Raw genomic sequence first — 18823 nt, 5'->3', positions numbered from 1 at the left:
GAGGACCTGACCCGTATAAACTTACAAGTAAGCTGGAATCTTCAAAAGTTGAAATCTTTATAAGTAAAAAGATTTATGAAAATGAATAACCAAGTGTTTTAATTGACATCAGACGATCAAAACAATAAACCCTGAGAACATAGAAAAAAGATAAATAAAGATATGAGCAGAACTTTATACAACAGAAAACGTATAAAATTCAGGTGATGTAGTAAGTCCAAAGAATTTTCTTTGAAAAGATTTAAAAGACACACTTTGATTAAGGAAAACAAAAACATAAGTGAAGAATATACAGAAAGAATCAGGACAATGATATAGCAGAGAATATCTGAAATGCCAGTAAATTTGATCATTTCTGTAAAGTGGACCATTTCCTAGTTCCTAAAGTTTACCAAAACTGACACAAGAGGAAATCATTTAAGGTCATCATGTCTGCCCTTGGCATTCTCGGCACGCCATGGCCTCAGAATGCAGCATATGTAGTCCATGGTAACCTGCGGATAGGGGGCGGCGCTGAGGGAGGTTGGAACTCTGCCCTCACTGAGGGAGAGGGTGCAGCCATCTCTGCCGTGACTGAACAAAGGGCAGGGGAGCAGGAGGCCCAGGGCAGGGCCCTCAGAGCCCGGCAGTCCCAGTGGGTTGTCACAAGCATTTAGACCCAGGCCAAAGGATGCCTTCTTTGTCTGCACAGCAGCCCAAACTCTCACCTTTCCCCTCAGGCCGCCCTCTTATTTGAAGTGTGTGTGGAACCTCTCTGGGCAGTACACCTCGCTTCACAGATAACCATAGGTCCGGGCATAGTAGCTCCCTGCAGGTTGACCGAAGTTCTCAAGCAGATGGGTCCCTGGTAAACACGCGGAGTGGCTCCTGCCCGGGCCACAGGCCACCCACAGCCCCTGCCCAAGATCGGGGGCTGCAAAGCAGCTCTCTCTGAGTCCCCTGCCTCTAGAGGGTGTATTGAATCAACACTTGTAGAAAACGGGGTCCTGGCAGGCAACTCATTGGAGGGACACAAATAAATCTTTGTGGACTTTCTGCTGAAGCTTACGTGCGTTCACACCTAAGCCTCTTACAAGGTCAGCTGTTTAGCTAAACATGAGCTCATGATCTAAATTTACACAATAATGAAGAAATCATCTACAAGGGGAGACAATCAGCAAAATCCATCAATACCAGAATTAGTTTCCCAAGCCCATCTATCAGATGTTGGAATAATCAGGTGCAAGGCAGAAAATATACATAAACCTGGAAATGAAACAAGGAACAGGGATGTTTTCAAAGACGGGTAGGATCTCTAAAACATTTTTAAAGTATATGTCATTGATAATGCTAAATACTCAAAGGTTCTGTAATACAACAGATTCATCATTGAGGAGAGTGAAATTATGCTGTTTTGAATACTATGGCAGGTCAGATTTTCTGCCTAATTATATAAGATTTCTCTAAAAAATACACATTATTTCAAAGACTATTTGGCTGTGAAATAAGTTAAGGGTATTTCAAATGGCTTGTCTGCAAAGAAAGGTGAGCTGTAGGGAATCACAGAAAGCCGAGGAGAAAATAGGTCAATATATACATTGCTATATGGTGAACTAAGCCTTAGGCCAGCAGCAGTGTAGAGTACACGACCCTTAGAAACTTACAAGTAAGCTGGAATCTTCAAAAGTTCAAATCTTTATAAGAAAAAGATTTATTAAAATGAATAACCAAGTGTTTTAATTCGCATCAGAAGATCAAAACAATAAACCCTGAGAACATAGAAAAAAGATAAATAAAGATAGGAGCAGAACTTAATACAACAGAAAACGTATAAAATTCAGGTGATGTAGTAAGTCCAAAGAATATTCATTGAAAAGATTTAAAAGACACAATTTGATTAAGGAAAACAAAAAAAAGTAAAGAATATACAGAAAGAATCAGGACAATGTTATAGCAGAGAAGATCTGAAATGCCAGTAAATTTGAACAATTTCTGTAAAGTGGACCATTTCCTAGCTCCTAAAGTTTACCAAAACTGACACAAGAGGAAATCATTTAAGGTCATCATGTCTGCCCTTGGCATTCTCGGAACGCCCTGGCCTCAGAATGCAGCATCTGTATTCCATGGTAAACTGCGGAGAGGGGGCACGGCTGAGGGAGGTTGGAACACTGCCCTCACTGAGGGTGTGGGTGTGGCCATCTCTGCTGTGACGGAACAAAGGGCAGGGGAGCAGGGAGTCCAGGGCAGGGCCCTCAGAGCCCGGCATGCCCAGTGGGGTGTCACAAGCATTTAGGCCCAAGCCAAAGGGTGCCTTCTTGTTCTGCACAACTGCCCAAACTCTCACTTTTCCACTCAACCCGCCCTCTTACGTGAAGTGTGTGTGGAACCTGTCCGAGCAGTACACCTTCCTGCACAGCTAACCATAGGTCTGGGAATCGTAGCTCCCTGCCAGGTGACCGAAGTTTGCAGGCAGATACGTCCCAGGGACACACGCGGAGATGCTGCTGCCCGGGCAATAGGGTTCCAACTGCCCCTGCACCAGATTGGGTGCCGCAAAGCAACCTTGTCTGTGTCCCTGCCTCTAGAGGGAGTATTGGACAATCACTTGTAGAAAACTGGGTCCTCGCGGGCCACTCATTGGAGGGACACAAATAATTATTTGCCGACTTTCTGATGAAGCTTACGAGAGTTCACACCTAAGCGTCTTACAAGGTCAGCTGTTTAGCTAAACATGAGCTCATGATCTAAATTTACACAATAATGGAGAAATCAGCTACAAGGGGGAGACAATCAGCAAAAACAATCAATACCAGAATTAGATTCCCTAGGACATCCATCAGATGTTGTAATAATCAGGTGCAAGGCAGAAAATATACATAAAACTGGAACTGAAACAAGGAACAAGGATGTTTTCAAAGACTGGTAGGATCTCTAAAACATTTTTAAAGTACATGTCATTGATAAAGCTAAATACTCAAAGGTTGTGTCATACAACAGATTCATCACTGAGAAGAGTGAAATTATGCTGTTTTGAAAACTATGGCAGGTCAGATTTTCTGCCTAATTTTATAAGAAGATTTCTCTAAAAATTACACATCATTTCAAAGACTTATTGGCTGTGAAATAAGTTAAGGGTATTTCAAATGGCTTGTCTGCAAAGAAAGCTGAGATGTAGGGAATCATAGAAAGTCGAGGGGAATATAGGTCAATATATACATTGATCTATGGTGAACTAAGCCTTAGGCGAGCAACAATGTAGAGGACCTTACCCTTAGAAACTTACATGTAAGTTGGAATCTTCAAAAGTTCAAATCTTTATATGTAAAAAGATTTATGAAAATGAATAACCAAGTGTTTTAATTGACATCAGAAGATCAAAACAATAAACCCTGAGAACATAGAAAAAAGATAAATAAAGATATGAGCAGAACTTAATACAACAGAAAACGTATAAAATTCAGGTGATGTAGTAAGTCCAAAGAATATTTTGTAAAAGATTTAAAAGACACACTTTGATTAAGGAAAACAAAAACATAAGTAAAGAATATACAGAAAGAATCAGGACAATGTTATAGAAGAGAACATCTGGAATGCCAGTAAATTTGAACATTTCTGTAAAGTGGACCATTTCCTAGCTCCTAAAGTTTACCAAAACTGACACTAGAGGAAACCATTTAAGAACATTATGTTTCCCCTTGGCATTCTCGGAACGCCCTGGACTCAGAATGCAACATCTGTAGTCCATGGTAACCTGCGGAGAGGGGGCGGGGTTGAGGGAGTTTGGAACACTGCCCTCACTGAGGGAGTGGGTGTGGCCATTTCTGCTGTGACTGAACAAAGGGCAGTGGAGCAGAGAGTCTGGGCATGGCCCTCAGAGCCCGGCAGGCCCAGTGCGGTGTCACAAGCATTTAGGCCCAGGCCAAAGGGCGCCTTCTTTGTCTGCACAACTGCCCAAACTCTCACCTTTCCACTCAGCCCGCCCTCTTACGTGAAGTGTGTGTGGAACCTGTCCATGCAGTACAACTTGCTGCACAGCTAACCATAGGTCTGGGCATCGTAGCTTCTTGCCAGGAGACCGAAGTTCGCAGTTAGATGGGTAGTTGGGACACACGCTGAGAGGCTCCTGCACGGGCCACAGGACTCCAACTGACCCTGTACCACATCGGGGGCCGCAAAGCAACCTTTTCTGAGTCCGTGCCTCAAGAGGGAGTATTGGACCAACACTTGTAGAAAACTGGGTCCTCGCGGGCCACTCATTGGAGGGACACAAATAAATCTTTGCCGACTTTCTGAGGAAGCTTACGAGAGTTCCAACCTAAGCCTCTTACAAGGTCAGCTGTTTAGCTAAACATGAGCTCATGATCTAAATTTACACAATAATGAAGAAATCAGCTACAAGGGGGAGACAATCAGCAAAAACAATCAATACCAGAAATAGATTCCCTAGGCAATCAATCAGATGTTGGAATAATCAGGTGCAAGGCAGAAAATATACCTAAAACTGGAACTGAAACAAGGAACAAGGATGTTTTCAAAGACTGGTAGGATAACTAAATCATTTTTAAAGTACATGTCATTGATAATGCTAAATACTCAAATGTTATGTAATACAACAGATTCATCATTGAGAAGAGTGAAATTATGCTGTTTTGAAAACTATGGCATGTCAGATTTTCTGCCTAATTATATAAGAAGATTTCTCTAAAAAGTACACATTATTTTAAAGTCTTATTGGCTGTGAAATAAGTTAAGGGTATTTCAAATGGCTTGTCTGCAAAGAAAGGTGAGATGTAGGGAATCACAGAAAGTCGATGGAAAAATAGGTCAATTTATACATTGCTATGTGGAGAACTAAGCCTTAGGCCAGCAAAAATGTAGAGGACCAGACGCTTAGAAACTTACAAGTAAGTTGGAATCTTCAAAAGTTCAAATCTTTATAAGTAAAAAGTTTTATGAAAATTAATAACCAAGTGTTTTAATTGGCATCAGAAGATCAAAACAATAAACCCTGAGAACATAGAAAAAAGATAAATAAAGATATGAGCAGAACTTAATACAACAGAAAACGTATAAAATTGAGGTGGTTTTGTAAGTCCGAAGAATGTTTGTGGAAAAGAGCTTTAAAAGACACACTTTGATTAAGGAAAACAAAACATAAGTAAAGAATATACAGAAAGAATCAAGACAATATTATAGCAGAGAAGATCTGAAATGCCAGTAAATTTGAACATTTCTGTAAAGTGGACCATTTCCTAGCTCTTAAAGTTTACCAAAACTGACACAAGAGGAAATCATTTAAGGCCATCATGTCTGCCCTTGGCATTCTCGGAACGCCCTGGCCTCAGAAGGCAGCATCTGTAGTCCATGGTAACCTGCGGAGAGGGGGCGGTGCTGCGGGAGGTTGGAACACTGCCCTCACAGAGGGAGTGTGTGTGGCCATCTCTGCTCTGACTGAACAAAGGGCAGGGAGCAGAGAGTCTGTGCATGGCCCTCAGAGCCCGGCAGGCCCAGTGGGGTGTCAAAAGCATTTAGGCCCAGGCCAAAGGGCGCCTTCACTGTCTGCACAGCTGCCCAAACCCTCACCTTTCCACTCAGCCCGCCCTCTTACTTGAAGTGTGTGTGGAACCTGTCCACGCAGTACACCTCGCTCAACAGCTAACCATAGGTCTGGGCATCGTAGCTTCCTGCCAGGTGACCGAAGTTCGCAGGCAGATGCGTCCCTGCGACACACGCGGAGAGGATCCTGCCCGGTCCACAGGCCTCCGACCGCCCTTGCCCCATATCGGGGGCCGCAAAGCAGCCCTGTCTGTGTCCCTGCCTCTAGAGGGAGTATTGGACCAACACATGTAGAAAACGGGGTCCTCGCGGACACCTCATTGCAGGGACATAAATAAATCTTTGCCTACTTTCTGCTGAAGCTTACCAGCGTTCACACATAAGCCTCTTACAAGGTCAGCTGTTTAGCTAAACATGAGCTCATGATCTAAATTTACACAATAATGAAGAATTCAGCTACAAGGGGGAGACAAAAAGCAAAAACAATCAATACCAGAATTAGATTCCCTAGGCCATCCATCAGATGTTGGAATAATCAGGTGCAAGGCAGAAATTATACATAAAATTGGAACTGAAACAAGGAACAAGGATGTTTTCAAAGACTGGTAGGATCTCGAAAACATTTTTAAAGTACATGTCATTGATAAAACTAAATACTCAAAGGTTGTGTTATACAACAGATTCATCATTGAGAAGAGTGAAATTATGCTGTTTTGAAAACTATGGCAGGTCAGATTTTCTGCCTAATTATATAAGAATATTTCTCTAAAAAATACACATTATTTCAAAGATTAATTGGCTGTGAAATAAGATAAGGTTATTTCAAATGGCTTGTCTGCAAAGAAAGGTGAGATGTAGGGAATCACAGAAAGTCGAGGGAAAAATAGGTCAATTAATACATTGCTATGTGGAGAACTAAGCCTTAGGCCAGCAAAAATGTAGAGGACCAGACCCTTAGAAACTTACAAATAAGTTGGAATCTTCAAAAGTTCAAATCTTTATAAGTAAAAAGTTTTATGAAAATTAATAACCAAGTGTTTTAATTGGCATCAGAAGATCAAAACAATAAACCCTGAGAACATAGAAAAAAGATAAATAAAGATATGAGCAGAACTTAATACAACAGAAAACGTATAAAATTCAGGTGATGTAGTAAGTCCAAAGAATATTCATTGAAAAGATTTAAAAGACACACTTTGATAAAGGAAAACAAAACATAAGTAAAGAATATACAGAAAGAATCAAGACAATATTATAGCAGAGAAGATCTGAAATGCCAGTAAATATGAACATTTCTGTAAAGTGGACCATTTCCTAGCTCCTAAAGTTTACCAAAACTGACCCTAGAGGAAATCATTTAAGGTCATCATGTCTGCCCTTGGCATTCTCGGAACGCCCTGGCCTCAGAATTCAGCATCTGTAGTCCATGGTAACCTGCAGAGAGGGGGCGGTGCTGCGGTAGTTTGGAACCCTGCCCTCACTGAGGGAGTTGTTGTGGCCATCTCTGCTGTCACTGAACAAAGAGCAGGGGAGCAAGTCGTCCAGTGCAGGGCCCTGAGAGCCCGGCAGGCCCAGTGCGGTTTCACAAGAATTTAAGCCAAGGCCAAAGGGCGCCTTCTTTGTCTGCACAGCTGCCCAAACTCTCACCTTTCCACTCAGCCGGCCCACGTACTTGAAGTGTGTGTGGAACATGTCCATGCAGTACACCTCGCTGCACAGCTAACCATAGGTCTGGGCATCGTAGTTTCCTGCAAGGAGACAGAAGTTCGCAGGCAGATGCGTCCCTGCGACATACGCGGAGAGGATCATGCCCGGTCCACAGGCCGTCGACTGCCCCTGCCGCATATCGGGGTCTGTAAAGCAGCCCTGTCTGTGTCCCTGCCTCTAGAGGGAGTATTGGACCAACACTTGTAGAAAACGGGGTCCTCACAGGCAACTCATTGGAAGAACATAAATAAATCTTTGCCGACTTTCTGCTGAAGCTTACAAGCGTTCACACCTAAGCCTCTTACAAGGTCAGCTGTTTAGCTAAACATGAGCTCATGATCTAAATTTACACAATAATGAAGAATTCAGCTACAAGAGGGAGACAAACAGCAAAAACAATCAACACCAGAATTAGATTCCCTAGGCCATCCATCATATGTTGGAATAATCAGGTGCAAGGCAGAAAATATACACTAAACTGGAACTGAAACAAGGAACAAGGATGTTTTCAAATACTGGTAGGATCTCTAAAACATTTTTAAAGTACATGTGATTGATAAAGCTAAATACTCAAAAGTTTTGTAATACAACGTATTCATCACTGAGAAGAGTGAAATTATGCTGTTTTGAAAATTATGGCAGGTCAGATTTTCTGCCTAATTATATAAGAAGATTTCTCTAAAAAGTACACATTATTTCAAAGTCTTATTGGCTGTGAAATAAGTTAAGGGTATTTCAAATGGTTTGTCTGCAAAGAAAGGTGAGATGTAGGGAATCACAGAAAGTCGCGGGGAAAATAGGTCAATATATACATTGCTCTATGGTGAACTAAGCCTTATGGCAGCAACAATGTAGAGGACCTGACCCTTAGAAACTTACAAGTAAGTTGGAATGTTCAAAAGTTCAAATTTTTATAAGTAAAAAGATTTATGAAAATGAATAACCAAGTATTTTAATTGGCATCAGAATATCAAAACAATAAACCCTGAGAACATAGAAAAGAGATAAATAAAGATATGAGCAGAACTTAATACAACAGAAAACGTATAAAATTCAGGTGATGTAGTAAATCTGAAGAATATTCTTTGAAAAGACTTAAAAGACACACTTTGATTAAGGAAAACAAAAACATAAGTAAAAAATATAGAAGAGAATCAGGCCAATGTTATAGCAGAGAATATATGAAATGCCAGTAAATTTGAACATTTGTGTAAAGTGGACCATTTCCTAGCTCCTAAAGTTTACCAAAACTGACACAAGAGGAAATCATTTAAGGTCATCATGCCTGCCCTTGGCATTCTGAAACGCCCTGGCCTCAGAATGCAGCATCTGTAGTCCATGGTAAGCTGCGGAGAGGGAGCGGGGCTGAGGGAGTTTGGAACACTGCCCTCACTGAGGGAGTGGGTGTGGCCATCTCTGCTGTGACTGAACAAAGGGCAGGGGAGAAGGGGGCCCAGGGCAGGGCCCTCAGAGCCCAGCAGTCCCAGTGGGGTGTCACAAGCATTTAGGCCCTTTGCAAAGGCGTCTTCTTTGCCTGCACAGCTGCCCAAACTCTCACCTTTACCCTCAGGCAGCCCTCTTCCTTGAAGTGTGTGTGGAAGCTGTCCGTGCAGTACACCTCAATGCAGAGCTAACCATAGGTCGGGCATCGTAGCATCCTGCCGGTTGACCAAAGTTTGCAGGCAGATTGTCTCTGTGACACACGTAGAGAGCCTCCTGCCCAGGCCACAGGCCGCCCACTGCCCCTGCCCCAGATCGGGGGCCGCAAACAGCCCTCTCTTAGTCCCCTGCCACTAGAGGGTGTATTGGACCAACACTTGTAGAAAACGGGGTCCTCTCGGGCCACTCATTGGAGAGACACAAAAAATCTTTTCCTACTTTCTGCTGAAGCTTACGAGCGTTCACACCTAAACCTCTTACAAGGTCAGCTGTTTCTCTAAACATAAGCTCATCATCTAAGTTTACACAATCATGAAGAAATCAGCTACAAGGGGAAACAATCACCAAAAACAATCAATACCAGAATTAGATTCCCTAGGCCATCCATCAGATGTTGGAATAATCAGGTGTAAGGCAAAAAATATACACAAAACTGGAACTGAAACAAGGAACAAGGATGTTTTGAAAGAATGGTAGGGTCTCTAAAACATTGTTAAAGTACTAGTCATTGATAAAGCTGAATACTCAAAGGTTGTGTAATACAACAGATTCATCATTGAGAAGACTGAAATTATGCTGTTTTGAAAACTATGGCAGGTGAGATTTTCTGCCTCATTATATAAGAAGATTTCGCTAAAAAATACACATTATTTCAAAGACTTATTAGCTGTGAAATAAGTTAAGTGTATTTCAAATGGCTTGTCTGCAAAGAAAGCAGAGATGTAGGAAATCACAGAAAGCCGAAGGGAAAATAGGTGAATATATACATTGCTATATGGTGAACTAAGCCTTAGGCCAGCAACAATGTAGGGGACCTGACCCTTAGAAACTTACAAGTAAGCTGGAATCTTCAAAATTTGAAATCTTTATAAGTAAAAAGATTTATTAAATGAATAACCAAGTGTTTTAATTGACATCAGAATATCAAAACATTAAGCCCTGAGAACATAGAAAAAAGATAAATAAAGATATGAGCAGAACTTAATACGATAGAAAACGTATACAATTCAGGAGATGTACTATGTCCAAAGAAGATTCATTGAAAAGATTTAAAAGACACAATTTGATTAAGGAAACCAAAAAAAAAGTAAAGAATATACAGAAAGAATCAGGAAAATGTTACAGCAGAGAATATATGAAATGCCCGTAAATTTGAACATTTCTGTAAAGTGGACCATTTCCTAGCTCCTAAAGTTTACCAAAACTGACACAAGAGGAAATCATTTAAGGTCATCATGTCTGCCTTTGGCATCCTCGGAATGTCCTGTCCTCAGAATGCTGCATCTGTAGTCCATGGTAACCTGCGGAGAGGGGGCGGGGCTGAGGGAGTTTGGAACACTGCCCTCACTGAGGGAGTGGGTGAGGCCATCTCTGCTGTGACTGAACAAATGGCAGGGGAACAAGGGTCCCAGTGCGGGGCCCTCAGAGCCGGGCAGTCCCAGTGGGGTGTCACAAGCATTTAGGCCCAGGCCAAAGGACGCCATCTTTGTCTGCACAGCTGCCCAAACTCTCACCTTTCCCCTCAGGCCGCCCTCTTACTTGAAGTGTGTGTGGAACCTGTCCGCGCAGTACACCTCCCTGAACAGCTAACCATAGGTCTGGGCATCGTAGCTTCCTGACAGGTGACCGAAGTTCGCAGGCAGAGGGGTCACTGGGAGAGACGTGGAGAGGTTCCTGCCCGGGCCACAGGCCGCCCAGAGCCCCTGCCCATGATCGGGGTCTGCAAACAGCCCTCTCTGAGTCCCCTGCCACTAGAGGGAGTATTGGACCAACATTTGTAGAAAACAGGGTCCTCGCGGGCAACTCATTGGAGGGACACAAGTAAATCTTTGCCGACTTTTTGCTGAAGCTTGCGAGCGTTCACACCTAAGGCTCATACAAGGTCAGCTGTTTAGCTAAACATAAGCTCATCATCTAAATTTACAAAATAATGAAGAAATCAGCTACAAGGGGAAACAATCACGAAAAACCATCAATATCAGAATTAGATTCCTTAGGCCATCAATCAGATGTTGGAATAATCAGGTGCAAGGCAGAAAATATACACAAAACTGGAACTGAAACAAGGAACAAGGATGTTTTCAAAGACTGGTAGGATCTCTAAAACATTTTTAAAGTACATGTCATTGATAAAGGAAAATACTCAGAGGTTGTGTAAGACAACAGATTCATCATTGAGAAGAGTGAAATAATGCTCTTTTGAAAACTATGGCAGGTCAGATTTTCTGCCTAATTATATAAGAACATTTCTCTAAAAAATACGCATTATTTCAACCACTTATTGGCTGTGAAATAAGTTAAGGGTATTTCAAATGGCTTGTCTGCAAAGAAAGGTGAGATGTAGGAAATCACAGAAAGCCGACGGGAAAATAGGTCAATATATACATTGCTATATGGTGAACTAAACCTTAGGCCAGGAACAATGTAGAGGATGTGACCCTAATAAACTTACAAGTAAGCTGGAATCTTCAAAAGTTGAAATCTTTATAAGTAAAAAGATTTATGAAAATGAATAACCAAGTGTTTTAATTGACAACAGAAGATCAAAACAATAAACCCTGAGAACATAGAAAAAAGATAAATAAAGATATGAGCAGAACTTAATACAACAGAAAACGTATAAAATTCAGGTGATGTAGTAAGTCCAAAGAATATTCATTGAAAAGATTTAAAAGACACAATTTGATTAAGGAAAACAAAAAAAAGTAAAGAATATACAGAAAGAATCAGGACAATGTTATAGCAGAGAAGATCTGAAATGCCAGTAAATTTGAACATTTCTGTAAAGTGGACCATTTCCTAGCTCCTAAAGTTTACCAAAACTGACACAAGAGGAAATCATTTAAGGTCATCATGTCTGCCCTTGGCATTCTCGGAACGCCCTGGCCTCAGAATGCAGCATCTGTATTCCATGGTAAAGGGCGGAGAGGGGGCACGGCTGAGGGAGGTTGGAACACTGCCCTCACTGAGGGAGTGGGTGTGGCCATCTCTGCTGTGACGGAACAAAGGGCAGGGGAGCAGGGCGTCCAGGGCAGGGCCCTCAGAGCCCGGCATGCCCAGTGGAGTGTCACAAGCATTTAGGCCCAAGCCAAAGGGCGCCTTCTTGGTCTACACAACTGCCCAAACTCTCACTTTTCCACTCAACACGCCCTCTTACGTGAAGTGTGTGTGGAACCTGTCCGAGCAGTACACCTTCCTGCACAGCTAACCATAGGTCTGGGAATCGTAGTTCCCTGCCAGGTGACCGAAGTTTGCAGGCAGATACGTCCCTGGGACACACGCGGAGAGTCTCCTGCCCGGGCAACAGGGATCCAAATGCCCCTGCACCAGATTGGGTGCCGCAAAGCAACCTTGTCTGTGTCCCTGCCTCTAGAGGGAGTATTGGACAATCACTTGTAGAAAACTGGGTCCTCGCGGGCCACTCATTGGAGGGACACAAATAATTATTTGCCGACTTTCTGATGAAGCTTACGAGAGTTCACACCTAAGCGTCTTACAAGGTCAGCTGTTTAGCTAAACATAAGCTCATGATCTAAATTTACACAATAATGAAGAAATCAGCTAAAAGAGGGAGACAATCAGCAAAAACAATCAATACCAGAATTAGATTCCCTAGGACATCCATCAGATGTTGTAATAATCAGGTGCAAGGCAGAAAATATACATAAAACTGGAACTGAAACAAGGAACAAGGATGTTTTCAAAGACTGGTAGGATCTCTAAAACATTTTTAAAGTACATGTCATTGATAAAGCTAAATACTCAAAGGTTGTGTCATACAACAGATTCATCACTGAGAAGAGTGAAATTATGCTGTTTTGAAAACTATGGCAGGTCAGGTTTTCTGCCTAATTATATAAGAAGATTTCTATAAAAATTACACATCATTTCAAAGATTTATTGGCTGTGAAATAAGTTAAGGGTATTTCAAATGGCTTGTCTGCAAAGAAAGGTGAGATGTAGGGAATCATAGAAAGTCGAGGGGAAAATAGGTCAATATATACATTGATCTATGGTGAACTAAGCCTTAGGCGAGCAACAATGTAGAGGACCTTACCCTTAGAAACTTACATGTAAGTTGGAATCTTCAAAAGTTCAAATCTTTATATGTAAAAAGATTTATGAAAATGAATAACCAAGTGTTTTAATTGACATCAGAAGATCAAAACAATAAACCCTGAGAATATAGAAAAAAGGTAAATAAAGATATGAGCAGAACTTAATACAACAGAAAACGTATAAAATTCAGGTGATGTAGTAAGTCCAAAGAATATTTTGTAAAAGATTTAAAAGACACACTTTGATTAAGGAAAACAAAAACATAAGTAAAGAATATACAGAAAGAATCAGGACAATGTTATAGCAGAGAACATCTGGAATGCCAGTAAATTTGAACATTTCTGTAAAGTGTACCATTTCCTAGCTCCTAAAGTTTACCAAAACTGACACTAGAGGAAACCATTTAAGAACATTATGTCTCCCCTTGGCATTCTCGGAACGCCCTGGACTCAGAATGCAACATCTGTAGTCCATGGTAACCTGCGGAGAGGGGGCGGGGTTGAGGGAGTTTGGAACACTGCCCTCACTGAGGGAGTGGGTGTGGCCATTTCTGCTGTGACTGAACAAAGGGCAGTGGAGCAGAGAGTCTGGGCAGGGCGCTCAGAGCCAGGCAGGCCCAGTGGGGTGTCACAAGTATTTAGGCCTAGGCCAAAGGGCGCCTTCTTTGTCTGCACAGCTGCCCAAACTCTCACCTTTCCACTCAGCCCGCCCTCTTACGTGAAGTGTGTGTGGAACCTGTCCATGCAGTACAACTTGCTGCACAGCTAACAATAGGTCTGGGCATCGTAGCTTCTTGCCAGGAGACCGAAGTTCGCAGGGAGATGGGTAGTTGGGACACACGCTGAGAGGCTCCTGCACGGGCCACAGGACTCCAACTGACCGTGTACCACATCGGGGGACGCAAACAACCTTTTCTGAGTCCGTGCCTCAAGAGGGAGTATTGGACCAACACTTGTAGAAAACTGGGTCCTCGCGGGCCACTCATTGGAGGGACACAAATAAATCTTTGCCGACTTTCTGATGAAGCTTACGAGAGTTCAAACCTAAGCCTCTTACAAGGTCAGCTGTTTAGCTAAACATGAGCTCATGATCTAAATTTACACAATAATGAAGATATCAGCTACAAGGGGGAGACAATCAGCAAAAACAATCAATACCAGAAATAGATTCCCTAGGCAATCAATCAGATGTTGGAATAATCAGGTGCAAGGCAGAAAATATACCTAAAACTGGAACTGAAACAAGGAACAAGGATGTTTTCAAAGACTTGTAGGATAACTAAATCATTTTTAAAGTGCATGTCATTGATAATGCTAAATACTCAAATGTTATGTAATACAACAGATTCATCATTGAGAAGAGTGAAATTATGCTGTTTTGAAAACTATGGCAGGTCAGATTTTCTGCCTAATTATATAAGAAGATTTCTCTAAAAAATACACGTTATTTCAAAGACTTATTGGCTGTGAAATAAGATAAGGGTATTTCAAATGGCTTGTCTGCAAAGAAAGGTGAGATGTAGGGAATCACAGAAAGTCGAGAGGAAAATAGGGCAATATATACTTTGCTATATGGTGAACTAAGCCTTAGGCCAGCAACAATGTAGAGGACCTGACCCTTAGAAACTTACAAGTAAGTCGGAATCTTCAAAAGTTCAAATCTTTATAAGTAAAATGATTTATGAAAATGAATAACCAAGTGTTTTAATTGGCATCAGAAGATCAAAACAATAAACCCTGAGAACATAGAAAAAAGATAAATAAAGATACGAGCAGAACTTAATACAACAGAAAACGTATAAAATTGAGGTGGTTTTGTAAGTCCGAAGAATGTTTGTGGAAAAGAGCTTTAAAAGACACACTTTGATTAAGGAAAACAAAATATAAGTAAAGAATATACAGAAAGAATCAAGACAATATTATAGCAGATAAGATCTGAAATGCCAGTAAATTTGAATATTTCTGTAAAGTGGACCATTTCCTAGCTCTTAAAGTTTACCAAAACTGACACAAGAGGAAATCATTTAAGGCCATCATGTCTGCCCTTGGCATTCTCGGAACGCCCTGGCCTCAGAAGGCAGCATCTGTAGTCCATGGTAACCAGCGGAGAGCGGGCGGTGCTGCGGGAGGTTGGAACACTGCCCTCACTGAGGGAGTGTGTGTGGCCATCTCTGCTCTGACTGAACAAAGGGCAGGGGAGCAGAGAGTCTGTGCATGGCCCTCAGAGCCCGGCAGGCCCAGTGGGGTGTTAAAAGCATTTAGGCCCAGGCCAAAGGGCGCCTTCACTGTCTGCACAGCTGCCCAAACCCTCACCTTTCCACTCAGCCCGCCCTCTTACTTGAAGTGTGTGTGGAACCTGTCCACGCAGTACACCTCGCTCAACAGCTAACCATAGGTCTGGGCATCGTAGCTTCCTGCCAGGTGACCGAAGTTCGCAGGCAGATGCGTCCCTGCGACACACGCGGAGAGGATCCTGCCCGGTCCACAGGCCTCCGACAGCCCTTGCCCCATATCGGGGGCCGCAAAGCAGCCCTGTCTGTGTCCCTGCCTCTAGAGGGAGTATTGGACCAACACATGTAGAAAACGGGGTCCTCGCGGACACCTCATTGCAGGGACATAAATAAATCTTTGCCTACTTTCTGCTGAAGCTTACCAGCGTTCACACATAAGCCTCTTACAAGGTCAGCTGTTTAGCTAAACATGAGCTCATGATCTAAATTTACACAATAATGAAGAAATCAGCTACAAGGGGGAGACAAACAGCAAAAACAATCAATACCAGAATTAGATTCCCTAGGCCATCCATCAGATGTTGGAATAATCAGGTGCAAGGCAGAAATTATACATAAAATTGGAACTGAAACAAGGAACAAGGATGTTTTCAAAGACTGGTAGGATCTCTAAAATATTTTTAAAGTACATGTCATTGATAAAGCTAAATACTCAAAGGTTTTGTTATACAACAGATTCATCATTGAGAAGAGTGCAATTATGCTGTTTTGAAAACTATGGCAGGTCAGATTTTCTGCCTAATTATATAAGAATATTTCTCTAAAAAATACACATTATTTCAAAGACTTATTGGCTGTGAAATAAGATAAGGTTATTTCAAATGGCTTGTCTGCAAAGAAAGGTGAGATGTAGGGAATCACAGAAAGTCGAGGGAAAAATAGGTCAATTTATACATTGCAATGTGGAGAACTAAGCCTTAGGCCAGCAAAAATGTAGAGGACCAGACCCTTAGAAACTTACAAGTAAGTTGGAATTTTCAAAAGTTCAAATCTTTATAAGTAAAAAGTTTTATGAAAATTAATAACCAAGTGTTTTAATTGGCATCAGAAGATCAAAACAATAAACCCTGAGAACATAGAAAAAAGATAAATAAAGATATGAGCAGAACTTAATACAACAGAAAACGTATAAAATTGAGGTGGTTTAGTAAGTCTGAAGAATGTTTGTGGAAAAGAGCTTTAAAAGACACACTTTGATTAAGGAAAACAAAACATAAGTAAAGAATATACAGAAAGAATCAAGACAATATTATAGCAGAGAAGATCTGAAATGCCAGTAAATTTGAACATTTCTGTAAAGTGGACCATTTCCTAGCTCCTAAAGTTTACCAAAACTGACACAAGAGGAAATCATTTAAGGTCATCATGTCTGCCCTTGGCATTCTCGGAACGCCCTGGCCTCAGAATTCAGCATCTGTAGTCCATGGTAACCTGCGGAGAGTGGGCGGTGCTGCGGTAGGTTGGAACCCTGCCCTCACTGAGGGAGTTGTTGTGGCCATCTCTGCTGTCACTGAACAAAGAGCAGGGGAGCAAGTCGTCCAGTGCAGGGCCCTCAGAGCCCGGCAGGCCCAGTGCGGTTTCACAAGAATTTAAGCCAAGGCCAAAGGGCGCCTTCTTTGTCTGCACAGCTGCCCAAACTCTCACCTTTCCACTCAGCCCGCCCACTTACTTGAAGTGTGTGTGGAACATGTCCATGCAGTACACCTCGCTGCACAGCTAACCATAGGTATGGGCATCGTAGTTTCCTGCAAGGAGACAGACGTTCGCAGGCAGATGCGTCCCTGCGACATACGCGGAGAGGATCCTGCCCGGTCCACAGGCCGTCGACTGCCCCTGCCCCATATCGGGGTCTGTAAAGCAGCCCTGTCTGTGTCCCTGCCTCTAGAGGGAGTATTGGACCAACACTTGTAGAAAACGGGGTCCTCACGGGCAACTCATTGGAGGAACATAAATAAATCTTTGCCGACTTTCTGCTGAAGCTTACAAGCGTTCACACCTAAGCCTCTTACAAGGTCAGCTGTTTAGCTAAACATGAGCTCATGATCTAAATTTACACAATAATGAAGAAATCAGCTACAAGGGGGAGACAATCAGCAAAAACAATCAACACCAGAATTAGATTCCCTAGGCCATCCATCATATGTTGGAATAATCAGGTGCAAGGCAGAAAATATACACTAAACTGGAACTGAAACAAGGAACAAGGATGTTTTCAACTACTGGTAGGATCTCTAAAACATTTTTAAAGTACATGTGATTGATAAAGCTAAATACTCAAAGGTTTTGTAATACAATGGATTTATCACTGAGAAGAGTGAAATTATGCTGTTTTGAAAATTATGGCAGGTCAGATTTTCTGCCTAATTATATAAGAAGATTTCTCTAAAAAGGACACATTATTTCAAAATCTTATTGGCTGTGAAATAAGTTAAGGGTATTTCAAATGGCTTGTCTGCAAAGAAAGGTGAGATGTAGGGAATCACAGAAAGTCGCGGGGAAAATAGGTCAATATATACATTGCTCTATGGTGAACTAAGCCTTATGGCAGCAACAATGTAGAGGACCTGACCCTTAGAAACTTACAAGTAAGTTGGAATGTTCAAAAGTTCAAATTTTTATAAGTAAAAAGATTTATGAAAATGAATAACCAAGTGTTTTAATTGGCATCAGAATATCAAAACAATAAACCCTGAGAACATAGAAAAAAGATAAATAAAGATATGAGCAGAACTTAATACAACAGAAAACGTATAAAATTCAGGTGATGTAGTAAATCTGAAGAATATTCTTTGAAAAGACTTAAAAGACACACTTTGATTAAGGAAAACAAAAACATAAGTAAAAAATATAGAAGAGAATCAGAACAATGTTATACCAGAGAATATATGAAATGCCAGTAAATTTGAACATTTGTGTAAAGTGGACCATTTCCTAGCTCCTAAAGTTTACCAACAATGACACAAGAGGAAATCATTTAAGGTCATCATGTCTGCCCTTGGCATTCTCGGAATGCCCTGGCCTCAGAATGCAGCATCTTCAGTCCATGGTAACCTGCGGAGAGGGGGCGTGGCTGAGGGAGCTTGGAAGACTGCCCTCACTGAGGGAGTGGGTGTGGCCATCTCTGCTGTGACTGAACAAAGGGCAGGGGAGCAGGGGGCCCAGGGGTGTGTACTCAGAGCCCGGCAGACCCAGTGGGTTGTCACAAGCATTTAGGAACACGCCAAAGGGCGACTTCTTTGTCTGCACAGCTGCCCAAACTCTCACCTTTCCACTCAGGCCGCCCTCTTATTTGAAGTGTGTTTGGAACCTGTCCACGCAGTACACTTCGCTGCACAGCTAACCATAGGTCAGGGCATCGTAGCTTCCTGCCAGGTGACCGAAGTGCGCAGGCAAATGGGTCCCTGGGACACATGCGGAGAGGCTCTTGCCCGGGCCACAGTCCACACACTGGCCCTGCCCCAGATCGAAGGCTGAAAAGCAGCCATGTCTGAGTCCACTGCCTCTCGAAGGAGTATTGGACCAACACTTGTAGAAAACGGGGTCCTTGCGGGCAACTCATTGGAGGGACACAAA

The sequence above is a fragment of the Mesoplodon bidens genome, assembly GCF_964165515.1.
Source record: "Mesoplodon bidens genome assembly, chromosome: Y".
In the NCBI taxonomy this organism is placed as follows: domain Eukaryota; kingdom Metazoa; phylum Chordata; class Mammalia; order Artiodactyla; family Ziphiidae; genus Mesoplodon; species Mesoplodon bidens.
Note: the sequence above shows the minus strand (reverse complement) of the source record.